Genomic DNA, 12,780 nt, shown 5'->3' on the forward strand with positions numbered 1-12,780 from the left:
ATTATGCAGGGCATAATTCCAAAAAGGAATTACCTGGAGACTGGTTTTGTGCAGGTCTACCCAAGAACAGCCCAGGAGGTTGTTAAAGGCTGATGTTCTCTATTAGTTGGTAAACAGCTCTCACGGTGCCCTCTCCCCCACTGTACCCCTCCCTGTCCACGCACCAGCAATTCAATAGTTAACCCCTGGATCCCTGTGCCACCAGTGGGGGCCCAGGACATCAGCCATCCCAAAGCTCACTTATCTGGGTCTGGCTTGCAGGCAGCCCACTCTTGCCTTTTACAGTTACTGTTACACTTTACTTTTTCCTACAATTTTCTAATCTAGAGTGAAATGGCCACCAGAGAGTATAAACGCCCGAGTGTGATGAGAAAAAGAAGATGTCGGCTCCTCACCCTAGTGCAGCATGGCCACCAGAGCTTATTAAGGCCATGGGAATCTGCAGACTCATTCGGCATCCCAGGTCCTGGTGATTGTCAGAGGCCAGCCTGTGGGGACAAGGGTCACCTCTCGCCACTCGCTGTAGGGCTCTGGCATGGTGTAGGTAGCAGCCCCTGTTGATCTTTTTCTGCAGTGAAGTTGTGCTCCTCATGTTAACCTGGAGTTTATTCCTCCAGGAGGTAATGCAGAACACAAACCTTTCTCTGAGAACACTAGCAATGCACAGATTTAATTCTGAAACACAGGCTCTAATAACTGTCTGTGACCATGGGGACAAATTGAGTGGAGAGGAGAGGAGGCTGTCCCAGCAGTGGGGGGTCCGTGCTTTCAGCTGGAAACTCAGTGTGTTCTCTCTTTATAGTCCTCCACCTTCAGGAGCTGACTTTCCTCTAATGTTTCTTTAAATGTTAATGTTGGGGCCTGCAGTAAGAACTCAGATAATTAAACATACCAATGAGGGCATGTAATCGTGCAGAAGGGCTCAAACACCCAAGGATGAAAAGTGAGACCATAGTTTAAAAAAATTCTAATTGTATAATATCATGTCGCATGTATGCTTTATACAGAGAGGAATCCAGCGAGCACAAAAGGCAAGCTGACTGAGGTTGTCTCGGCCGTCCTGGGCGGACACACAGCCTTCCTGGCTCTGTCCCCTCTGAGACTGTGAGCCCCTCCTGGTGGGGCTCTGACCTTGCCTTACCTAGATCCACGTGTCTTAGAGAGGCTTGGAGTCAGTACCTTCTTGATGAAACCAATAATCAGGGCTCCGCTGGGCTGAGTGGGGGTGGGGGTAGAACATCAGAAGCGGATGACCTCTTGAAAAGGTGACAGTCCCTCCCTGTCAGCCCATGACTGTTCTGGTTTCCTCTGGTTCTCCAGTCGTGATTATTAATAGTGCCCCTTTCACTCCCAAAGCTTCTCATTCTACATGTTGGGTCATGTGGTCATCCTGTCCAGCAAATGCACACCTCCCTCCAGCCGGGACTACCTGGCCACTAGGCCACACTCACCACTCCTTAGGGTCACTCGTGGAGTTTCCTAAAATGCCCCTTCCTTGCTCTGCCCCACTACCCACCCCCTATTCTGACATGCCCAGCTAGGAAGGCATGCGCTGCAAATCACTCGCCCAGAAACCAGGGATCTAGTGTCAAGTTAGTGGTTAGCAGGATCCCCTGGCCGTCCTGCACCAGCTGGGTCAAGCACCAGCTGTTGAGTTGTGGACATGGACAGCCCTGCCAGACCTTGCCCCACACAGGCAGTACCTGTGTGAAGTTCCTTGGACCTGCAGAAGGGCATGATTGGCTGTCCTGGCGTGATGTGGTCAGGGAGGGCTTCCTAGAGGAGGTAGCACTGACCAGCACTCAGAGGTGCAGAGAGCATTCTGCACAGAGGGAGAGGCAGAGATAGTTTATGTGGAGGATCTGCTAAGACTGCCAGCTGGGGCATGGTTCAAAACCCAGGAGGAATGAATTCCCTATGGAGGGTGCTTGCCCTGCAGGCAGAGAGGGACCTTCACGGGGCTCTGGGCTGCCAACATTGTAGGGCGTTATTTAGTGTGAGTGTTAGTGTTAGTATGAGTGTTGGTGTTAGTTTTGATATTAGTGTTAGTATTTATTTGTATTCGTGTTAGCGTTAGTATTAGTGTGTTAGTGTTAGTGTTAGTATTTATTGGTATTGGTGTTAGTGTTAGTATTTATCGGTATTGGTGTTACTGTTAGTATTAGTGTTAGTATTTGTTAGTATTAGTATTAGTGTTAGTATTTATTGGTATTAGTGTTAGTATTAGTATTTATTAGTATCAGTGTTACTGTTAGTATTAGTACTAGTATTAGTGTTAGTATTTATTGGTGTTAGTGTTAGTATTAGTATTTATTAGCATGTGTTACTGTTAGTATCAGTGTTAGTATTTATTGGTATTAGTGTTAGTATTAGTATTTGTTAGTATTAGTGTTACTGTTAGTATTAGTGTTAGTATTTATTGGTGTTAGTGTTAGTATTAGTATTTATTAGTATTAGTGTTACTGTTAGTATTGGTACTAGTATTAGTGTTAGTATTTATTGGTATTGGTGTTAGTATTAGTACTTATTCGTATTAGTGTTAGTGTTAGTGTTGGTATTTATTAGTATTAGTGTTAGTGTCAGTATTAGTGTTAGTGTTTATTCGTGTTAGCATTAGTATTGATGTTAGTGTTAGTATTTATTGGTATTAGTGTTACTGTTAGTATTAGTAGTATTAGTGTTACTGTTAGTATTAGTGTTAGTATTTATTGGTATTAGTGTTAGTATTAGTACTTATTCGTTTATTAGTATTAGTGTTAGTGTATTAGTGTTAGTGTTTATTCGTGTTAGCATTAGTATTGATGTTAGTGTTAGTATTTATTAGTGTTAGTGTTGGTAATATTTATTAGCATTAGTGTCAGTGTTAGTGTTAGTGTTAGTATTTATTAGTATTAGTTACTATTTATTAGTGTCAGTGTTAGTGTTTATTGGTATTAGTGTTAGTGTTAGTATTTATTAGTATTAGTGTTCTGTTAGTATTAGTGTTATTTATTAGTATTAGTGTTAGTGTTAGTGTTAGTGTCAGTATTTATTAGTATTAGTGTTAGTGTCAGTATTAGTGTTAGTATTTATTAGTGTTAGCATTAATATTAATGTTAGTGTTAGTATTTATTAGTATTAGTGTTAGTGTTGGTGTTAATATTAGCATTAGTGTCAGTGTTAGTATTAGTGTTAGTGTTAGTATTTATTAGTATTAGTTACTATTTATTAGTGTCAGTGTTAGTGTTAGTATTAGTGTCAGTATTTATTAGTATTAGTGTTAGTGTGAGTATTAGTGTTAGTATCTATTAGTGTGTTAGTGTTAATGTTGGTGTTAGTATTCGTTAGTATTAGTGTTGGTGTTAGTATTTATTAGTATTAGCATTAGAATTTATTAGTATTAGTGTCAGTGTTAGTATTTATTAGCATTAGTTAGTATTTATTAGCATTAGTGTTAGTATTAGTGCCAGCATTAGTTCTGGCTGGGCTGGGCTGGTGTCCTGGGTCTGAGCTGTCTGCATCCCCATCTCGGCCCCTCTTGAGCGTCTCTCACATCTGCAGTCCTGCACAGCCCAAGTCCCAGCAGGAATGCTGCATCTATAAATCCGTACATAAGGAAATGTTATCCGGAGGAGCCACTTGGCCTTTAGATGGGAACACTGGGCATGACGAGGGCTTGAGGGAGGAGAAGGTGCCACCTGCTGCGTGCCTGGGTTTTCCATCCATGAGAGCCCGTGGGCATCACAGCCACCCCTTGAAGGGACTGCCTGGTTCTTCTCTTCCTGTCTCTCTCTCCATCTGTCTCTCTTCCTCTGTCTGACTGTGTTTCTCTGTGTGTCTGTCTCTGTGTCCCTGTCTGTCTTCCTGGCTCTGTTTCTGTCTCTGTCTCTCTGTCTGTGTCTCTGTGTCTCTCTTATGGTCTTGTTTAGGGGCACATGGCAAGTCAGATTTAACCCTGGGCCTCTGGCTCCCAGGTCCCTGTTCATACACCAAGCCCCACTTGCCTTCTTTTCCCTGGGGGGCTCTTTTCCCTCCTCTCCCAGCAGCAGCCCAGGTCTCCTGAGCCTGAGGGTCTGCTGTCTGCACAGTGCACTGTCCTGTGCTTCCCGAGAGCGTGGGAGTCCCTGGCCTCCTTCCAGCCCATCCAGTGCCTACCTGTGTTAACTGGACCCAAAACCTCTGAAACCATTCAATAGGGTGGTGGCTGGAAAACAGATCAGTACTTTTTTCCACTTTTAGACTGCAGCCTGGACAGAAATGCAAATGCCTTGTGTCCTGTGCTGTGCCAGGGTGCCCTGCCTTACAAAACAGACAGCTCTGGATAAGCATGTGTAAATTTAATTTGGGGTAACATTGACTCATGTTAGGATCATTTGAGCCTCTTCACCTTGACTCCGATTGGCCTCTGAGGCAGCACCAACTCACACTCCAGCTTAGCTTGCCTTGGTGCCCTGCCTTCCAGACCAGGAGTTAATGATCTGTAAAAACACTTAAATTCATGGGGAAAACTCCTTCTTGAAAGGAGCAAATGTGTTTGTAACTTACATATTCCTTTTGTCCCATGATGAGGGAACTTCCTGGGAGCCTATCTGCTTGGAGTCCTGGGAAGTGATATCTTGATTTTAAAAGTCCTCCATGATCAAAGCTTCTTTTAACAAAGTCAAAGGATGCTTTCTGGGTTGCTCTGCTGGAAGCTGGGGCAGTCAGAGCTGAGGGGCAGGTGACCATGGTCCAGATGTGCCCCCTGGATGGATGTGGGTCAGGGAGGTGTGGTCCAGGGTGCAGATGTCTGAGCCCTTCCTGATTTGAGGGCAGCTCTTGACATCGTTCCCTCCAGTTTGGGGGTGAGATGGACATGAATGTTTCTTCTGTGATTCCTTCTCCTCCAGGTTCTGTTTTTCTGTGAATTCTTCTAGAAACCTGAGCAGGGCCTTTGCGTTTCTGAACCTCCATTTTCTGCTTTTTTATTTACTTGGGTAGTGCTCAAAGTTCCTTGGAGGACAGCCGCGGTGTTTATGTGACTCTTGTTTTATTACCAGGATTGGGCTGGTGATGGTTCCTCCTCCCAGGCAGTCACCCCTCGTGGACTGTTTATCCTCGTGGAGACATGCAGGATCCATGAACACCGTGGGAGCCAGCCAGGGCCCCACAGGGCTGCAGATGGGCTCCGTTCACCACATTGCTCATTTTAAAAATTCTCTGCTGATTTAAAATCCACTCAGCTTGCTGCTGTAGCTGGTCGTCTCTGAGGAGCTGAGCTGGCTCGCTTGACATTAAACAGGAAAAATAAGGAGAGAAAAAAACAGAAAGTGAGGGGAGAAGGGACGGGAGATGCCAGAGCTGCAGAGCGAGGCGGAGATGGCCCAAGCCCAGCCTTATCACTCCCTATCCTTTAATTCCAATAGAAGGAGAAGGATGGGGATTTTGAAGACAGATCAGGGAAAACATTTAGCATTTGAGCAGAAGAATTTTCTAGAAGCCTGGCCAGGAAGGGGCTCTGAGCACACGGAGGGAGTTGAGTAAGAAGAATTCCCAGCTCCAAGGATCCTGAGAGAACCGTGGGGAAGACCATGTTGATTCCATGCCTTGCGGAGAGGGAGGCGGTTTTCAGGAATGAAAAGCTGACAGGGTTATGTTGTTGCTGGTTTCCCAGCTGTAAGATGCACATAACTGTGGCTTTTCTCTCCTTCTGCATCTGCAAGGCTTCAGTAATTGATGGCCGATCAGAGTCGCTGGGTGAAGCCGGAGTCCTGAGCAGCGCTGTGGTTTCCGTCCTTCCTTCTCTGCATTAAATGTGATTGGCCTTTCCCCTGGGGTTAATCTGAATTCCCCTAGGGTTAATCCAAATTCCCCTAGGGTTAATCTGAATTCTTCCAGCCTTCCTCCCTTCGGAAATCTGTCCTCAAAGTTCAGCCCCTCTGCAGAAGGCAACCTGAGTGCCCACCCAGCTGAACGTCTTCTGGGAAACAATGGGGCCGGCACTTACAAGCCAGTTCTTTAAGATGGGGTCGTTGGCTGCCAATTGTGCCTGGGCTGAAGTGCCAGTGGGCTGCCAAGTCTGCCCCAGGGATCCCAAGGCTCCTGGGCCTGGGATTGCAAGACTCTGAGTCAGGGCTCCCCACCTTCACCTGGAGAAGTGAGGTCCCAGCGAGGCCAAGACCAGGCCAAGGTCCCCAGACAGCAAGTGGCACAGGTGAGGCCGGAGGGCTGCTTCCCATGCCAGTGGCTTCATGCCATGGGCATGTTCTGAATCTGGGGCTCTTCTCCGTGTAGGGCTTCTCCCCCTCCCCTGCCTGGCCATGCCATAGAAGTACAGGTTTAAGCCCCAGAACAAGATTCTAGGCATGGTCTGATTCACGGGCACGTTCAAGGGTGTGGTTGCCACCCACAGGCCACCGGACTGGGCTGGCGAGGTGAGAACGGCACCTTCACACCTGCCAGGGGGCTGGGGCGAGCAGCAGAGGCAAGGCCCATGGAACATAGCTCTATCATGGAGAAGGGCTCAGATGAAGGGTCCGGCTGCTGCTGTCCCACGGTCCAGCAGACCCAGCCCCCAGTGCTGGCAAAATGTACCTCGCAGGCCTCCCCCAGGTCAGGAGCACAGGGAGCCTTCCGGAAGCATGGCCGGAAAGTGCCTGCTCCCTAGGGCCGGCTCACTGCTGCCAGAGGAAGATTCCAGGGCTGAGCTGCGCACACCCAGTTGACTCTTCCCAAACCCACCAGTCCGCAGGTCACTCCAGCTCCCCTGAGTGGTGTGGGTAAGGGGCAGAGCAGGCCAGGGGCATCAGTGGAGCATCCCCCCCATGGAAGAGAATGTCCACGTGCTCGTGGATACACGTTTCTCCTGAGAAGCCTGGAGCGGGTGGGGGTCAGCCCTGGTCCGTTAGGAGCTTCTGCACCTTCTCATGCCTCTCAGCCCTCAGTGCCCTCCCAGATTGTGCAGATGCAGGGAGGCTGCACCACTGTGAGCATGAGGTGCCCCCTCCCTCTCAGCGTCCCCATGGCCGGGTCTTCTGAGTGGAACCCTGATTCCCGCCCTGCCTCGTTTGCAGGCTGGAGGGCCTGGCTCCCCTGGATGGTGGTCAGTCTTCCCTCTCTCCTCCTTCAGTGCCACACAGTACCTGGCCAAAGCCGTCATGCTGCCTGACTCAGCTTGCTTTATTTAGTCCAGGCAAAGTGGTGGAAAATGAAAAAACTGGCCTTTTGTGGCTTTACAGTGCACATTTGACCAAGGGAAGAATCAGCCCAGAAATGTACACTGATGAGTCTGCTATTTCTTGCTAGCTATCTACTGTCCTTGATGTCTACTGCGTCAGCCATAGCACACAGAAGATGTCTGGTCCTAGACACTGCACCTTACCAGTGTCTTGTGGGTGTCTGGTGCCTGTGAGCAGAGCAGGAGAGATTCCAGGTGCCATTGAGAGTGATGGTACAAATTCACCATCAGGAGCCACAAGAGTTCTGCAAGCCACATTATAAATGCTTTGGCCAGCCCTGGGGAGATGAAGGGAGTATGACTGGGAGGCTTATCAGGATCACATCTTAAAGAAAAACAATGGGTTTTATACATTTTAAAGTATATTTGTACTCTTAGTTGTAAAATCACATTACTAGCCAGGCGTGGTAGCTCACACCTGTAATCCTAGCACTTTGAGATGTTTGGAGCCTGGAGCTCACCAGCTCCAGTCTGCACCCCCAGAGAAGGCCCAGAGGCTGCACTGAGGCCTAGACAACATGGTGAAAACCTGTCTCTACTAAAAATACAAAAATTATCTGGGCATGGTGGCAGACGCCTGTAATCCCAGCTACTCAGGAGACTAAGGCAGGAGAATCTCTTGACCCTGGGAGGCGGAGGTTGCAGTGAGCCAAGATTGCACCATTGCACTCCAGCCTGGGTGACAGAGTGAGACTCCATCTCAAAAAAAAAAAAAAATCACATTACTGATGATTTTCTCACTAAGATATAAAACGCACTGTGAACTTTGTTCCACAAACAACAGAACAGCTCCCACGATGACTGCCTGACCCTCTACTGGGCTCTGAGTCCCAGGCTGCAGGGAAAGGACATTATCTTCTGAAGCACCAAAAACCCCAGGGCAGAGCTCTTCTTAGTGTTAATTATGTTTTCTACTCAGTTCAAATACCCACAGCTGAGGGTGGACTGTTTGGGGAAAAAGTGGTTTCTTTCTGCATCCTTTTGTTTTGCTAAAAGTTTTATTTATGAAACTTCTCTGGTCCCTCGTACACAGTATGAGGGAGAATTCGAATTTCCCCTCAGAAGATGCCATAAGGGTTGTTAGTGCCTTAAAGATGAGCCCATGTGTACGTGGTATTCCCTCCCCCAACGCGAGCTCACCTCACCCCAAATCTAAGGAAGTACACTTCTGGGCTATTGTCTGGAGCCCCAGGGACATGGGAGGTTTGAGGCTCCAGGGCTTATCTTGGTGAGTGATTCTGGGAGCCACCTACCGGTTGAGTGGAGTGAAGGGTGGAGACGGAGGGCAGGTGGGGGTGCAACGTTGGAAGGGCCATGTGTTTGGGCAGTGGGGGCTCTGTTCTCACCACAGATTTCCAGTAACAAGAGACTCTTCCCACCAGAGGAGATTCTGAATGATGCTGCCATTGCCAGACCTTCTGCTACCAAACAGAGTGAAGAGGAAGAGGGGGCAGCGTTTGGTCAAGACAGCCCACGAAACGTTGGTGGGAGTGAGCACATTAGCAATGGCTAAGAACACGCTTGCATCATTTGTAACAACCCAGGACAGAGATGCCACAAGAGGACTTTGGGGAAAGTCAAATCCACTCATACATCTTGGAGTTGTTTCTTCAAGTTCAGAAAATGAACCTTCACCAAGGTCTTAGACCATGAAGCAGAGACTCTGGTGCTGACTCTATCATTTGAGCTCCTAAGGGTACTCATGCCCAATGGAGCGTGCACACCAGCAACACCGCCAACACCATCTCGGTGTCCCACCCCTTAGAGGAGGAAGAGGACACAGAGGGGCGCCCGGTAATAACCCTCCTTTCCTCTCTTCCAGCCCACCACATCATCTTAATAAAACATGAAGGTAACTGAATGAGTACGACTCCCTCATGATCAGTTTAATCCTGTGTCTCTGTTGATGTTGCTCAGTTAAGCTTTTTCATGGGCTCGTTCAGTATCTCGCTCTCTCTGTCTCTTTCCCCATGAGACTTACACTCTTCCGGCCAGATTCTGGTGCCCTGGGCATGTTTAGGAATCAAATCCTGGCATTTGGCTGAAATTAATGCAATTAAATTATCAGTTTCTCAAATGCCATCTACAAATTACTTTTTTGTTTGTTTTAGACACTCCTTTGTTTTAAAACCCTCGCTTTGGCACTGGAGGCAGACTTGGTGGTCCTCTGGAAAGTCGATTCTCTCCCTTCACACTCCTCAGAGGCCCTGTGGTTAGGCAGGGCCACAGGACTAGTTCCAGCCAATGAGCTTTGGGAGGAAGCCTTGGCACAGCTTCCAGGCTAAAGTTCAGAAGAAGCTGTGTGCAGGACGTCAGGTCTCTTCTGCTGCCCCAAGTGCCTGAAGAGGCCGCAGGTTCTCAAGACCGTGGAGGCTCTACCAGCCTGAGTCCCTTCGTGACTGCGTGGAGCAGAGTCCCTGCCAACCTGAATGAGCAAGAAGCAAACGACTGCTGCATGAACCTCCTGAGATTCAGGGGCTTCTATGTTGCAGCGTGAAGCCTAACTTGTTCTGCCTGACACAGCACTGACATGAGCAGGAAAACCATCTCATAACCCACGGCCGCCTCTCGTGCTGTCCTGAAAGCCTTATGCAGGCAGACTTTGCATGTGAAACGGGTGGACCATTTAAAATTCATGTGAGAGGAGCTCAGTTCCGAAAGACACTTTTCACTCAAGTTTTTTACAAATCACAAAATGTTCCCAAGGTGTAACCATAGCTTCATTTGTTATTTACTAAATGTGGCTCTGTATGCCAGATTTCTTTAAAGTAACTCAAATGTTAGGATGTTGAGAGATATAACCATTTTGCACTTTGCCTAAGCGTTATTTGAATTCTTATCTTTGGCTCAAGGTCTACTGCCCTGTTTTCAGAGTCCTGTCTCCATTTCAGGTTTTGTTGAAGTGTTCTTCCCTCTACTCGCTTTCATCCTTGTTTGATTGCAGGGCCGTGCGTTGTTTTAAAGCAGATTCAACCTGAATTCTTTAAAACTGCACAGAACATCTGCATCACATCTATTTATTGACAAAGCTTGATTAAAGACAACCTGGGAGGGAGGTGGATTTCTGGACCAAGGATTGAAAGTAGATGGCTGGATTCCCTTATAAACATCGACTTTGACACCACTCTGTATATTCATGGGTTCTGTATTAGCAAAAGAAATTACTCTAGGATGTTGAGATGAAGTTTAAATGGTAATTACATGCATTAAAAATGGCCATTTAAGGGAAGGATGATTCCCACGTAAGGAGTGTAAGAAGTCGTAGCCCCTGATTTAGTCAGAAATATTGTAGCAAGCATTTGGAGACTTCAGTTCGCTATGCAGCTTGCATAATAACGGCGAAGTCCTGTTCAGGATCCCTAGATCTTAGCTCTGCCATATTTCAACCAAAATTAGTCATTTCTGGCTTTCAAACTCAGGAACATTGTTGCAACTCATGAAGAAGTAAATGCAAATATTTGGAAAAATACACAGCTATGCATGTCACACGTGCATGTGAGATTCCCACCAATGACTGTCCAGGCTGATTCTAGCAGAGAGGAGGAGACTGGAGATGTTCTTTGACACGCAAGTGGTTGTAACTGTTCTCTTAAAAAAATTCCAGTGTCATCCTTGGGTCTGTCCTAGTCACACATTCCCAGGGTGGCAGCAGGCATCATAGGGCAGGAAGTGGCCATCCCTGGAGCCCTGGATCCCGCAGAGGACTCCTGGAGGCAATCTTAGAAGTCCAGCCCAAAAGAAGAGCCAGGTTTGATTGGACTGTCATTCAGTTCCCCGAATTACACTGAATTCTGAATCGTGGACTGGGTAGGAACACTGTGAGTGTAAAATCTCCACCCTCAAACCATGAATTCAGTAAATCATGACTCGGGCAAACTTGGGACAAGGGTGGCCCTCCTTAGAGAAGAAGTGTGTGTGTATATGTGTATCTGCATGTATATATGGTACATATATTTATATATACACACATAGATATATACATAGACGTGTGTACCATATGTACACAAACTGTAGATGGTGGGTGTGTATAAATATGTGTACACCACATATATAAATATCAAAGACCCTAAAGCCACTGCCAGCCTGCTCTTCCAGAGCCCAGACTGTCCCCCACCCATCCCTGTGTTTCTTGGGTCCAGAGCAGAGCTCCGTGCTCACTTTGCGCATGGTAGATATTTGTTGTTGAGTTGTCTCATCTCAAAGAAAATTATATTTGTATTTATTCCTTCATAGTTACCTGAGTTATCTAAGCTGCAGTGAATAGTCCTCTACAGCCCCAGTGCAGTCGTAACATGGAGTAGGATTCCACCCCTCACAGGCTGGTGGCCACATTTGTAAATGACTGCTCTGATGCTCTGATACTCAGTGCGTTCATTACAGATTTCTTAACATTAAGTGAGCACCTGCTACGTGTTCTCCCACTTGCAGGGCAGGTAGTACCAGCCCATTTTATAGATGAGAAATGGATTGCCAAGGATGATATATAAGTGTAAGAACCCACATGTCGGCGAGGGTGCCCGGCTGGCTGGAGAGAAGAGCTGCCTGGGTGGAGGCTGCCCAGCCTGGCTTGTGCCTTCACAGAGGTGCAAATGGGCCAGGGGGAGCCTGCTCCCAGGGCTTAGTTTTCAAGGACAGCTGCGTGGAGGATACGTTCTTAAAGACGTCCCTGGAGAGCAAGGTTCACCTGGGGCAGTGGAGCCTCCAGAGCAAAGGCCTGCATTGGCCTCTGCACATGGCCAGGGAGGTGACAGCACCAGGGATGCCACACAGCCAGGAGCCTGCTGGGCTGGGGTCAGCCAGGCCACCTGCCATGCTTGTGGCCACTCCAGCCTGTATCCCCACAGACGCTGACTGCTGCTCTGTGCAGGACCGGCACACTGAGAGCACACCCCGGCCCGCGCAGGGCAGGCACCCCTCCAGAGCCTGGGTGAAAGTCCGGCACCTCCCCATCAGGTCCTCAGCTTAGGAGACGGCCACTGAGAGCCCGTGATTGCACAAGACTTGTGAAAAAGAGGGAACGCATTCTAAAGCCACACGATCCAGGTGATCCTTCCCCACTTAGGGTTTTTGTTCCAGAGGTATGACCAGAAATGTGTGTGCATGTGTGGCCAACTCTCATTCATGTCATTTTCTAGTTCTGGAAAAAAATTCACTGTTTAGGAAAATATAGAATATTCAAAAACACATTGAAAATAAAATCAAATGCCATAAGACTTGTTGGAGCATGCTACAGTTTATAAACATGGGGTTTTATTGCAGGAATGCCGAATTTTTAAAAATTGAGTAATCACGACTATATTTCTGTATCTCTTTACTTGACCCTTGAGGCTGCGAGTCTTCTGGGGCAGGGGGATTAGTCTCTAAGCTCTCGCATCAAAGACAGCCTGAGAAGGCTCTGAGGGATCTGTTCTCCTAGGGTCTGCCCTTCCCAGATTGAAATCGTTCTGCCCACCGTCATCACAAACAGCACTGAGACACTCGACTCCTTAAAGTTCTCAGATGCCACGGTGTAGTCTCACCTGCACCCCGGGACCTTGCCAGCTGTTTGTGGGCTGATAAGAATCTGTGCACTTTCACTCCTGTTC

At 47.7% G+C, this 12,780-nt stretch overlaps 1 protein-coding gene across 2 annotated transcripts in view; it reads left to right on the top strand.

The window, feature by feature from the left end:
* TWIST2 (twist family bHLH transcription factor 2) overlaps window positions 1-12,780 on the top strand; it is a 63,081-nt gene that overhangs the window by 31,826 nt on the left and 18,475 nt on the right. The window contains exon 2 of one of the 2 annotated variants that reach the window (XM_031008685.3): window positions 8,578-12,408. The exons of the other annotated variant lie outside the window; for it this stretch is intronic. The gene's annotated coding sequence lies outside the window, so the exon portion shown is untranslated. Of the gene's footprint in view, window positions 1-8,577; window positions 12,409-12,780 lie in introns of those variants that run through there. 2 annotated transcript variants of the gene reach the window in all.

Source organism: Gorilla gorilla, chromosome 11 (assembly GCF_029281585.2).
Source record: "Gorilla gorilla gorilla isolate KB3781 chromosome 11, NHGRI_mGorGor1-v2.1_pri, whole genome shotgun sequence".
In the NCBI taxonomy this organism is placed as follows: Eukaryota; Metazoa; Chordata; class Mammalia; order Primates; family Hominidae; genus Gorilla; species Gorilla gorilla.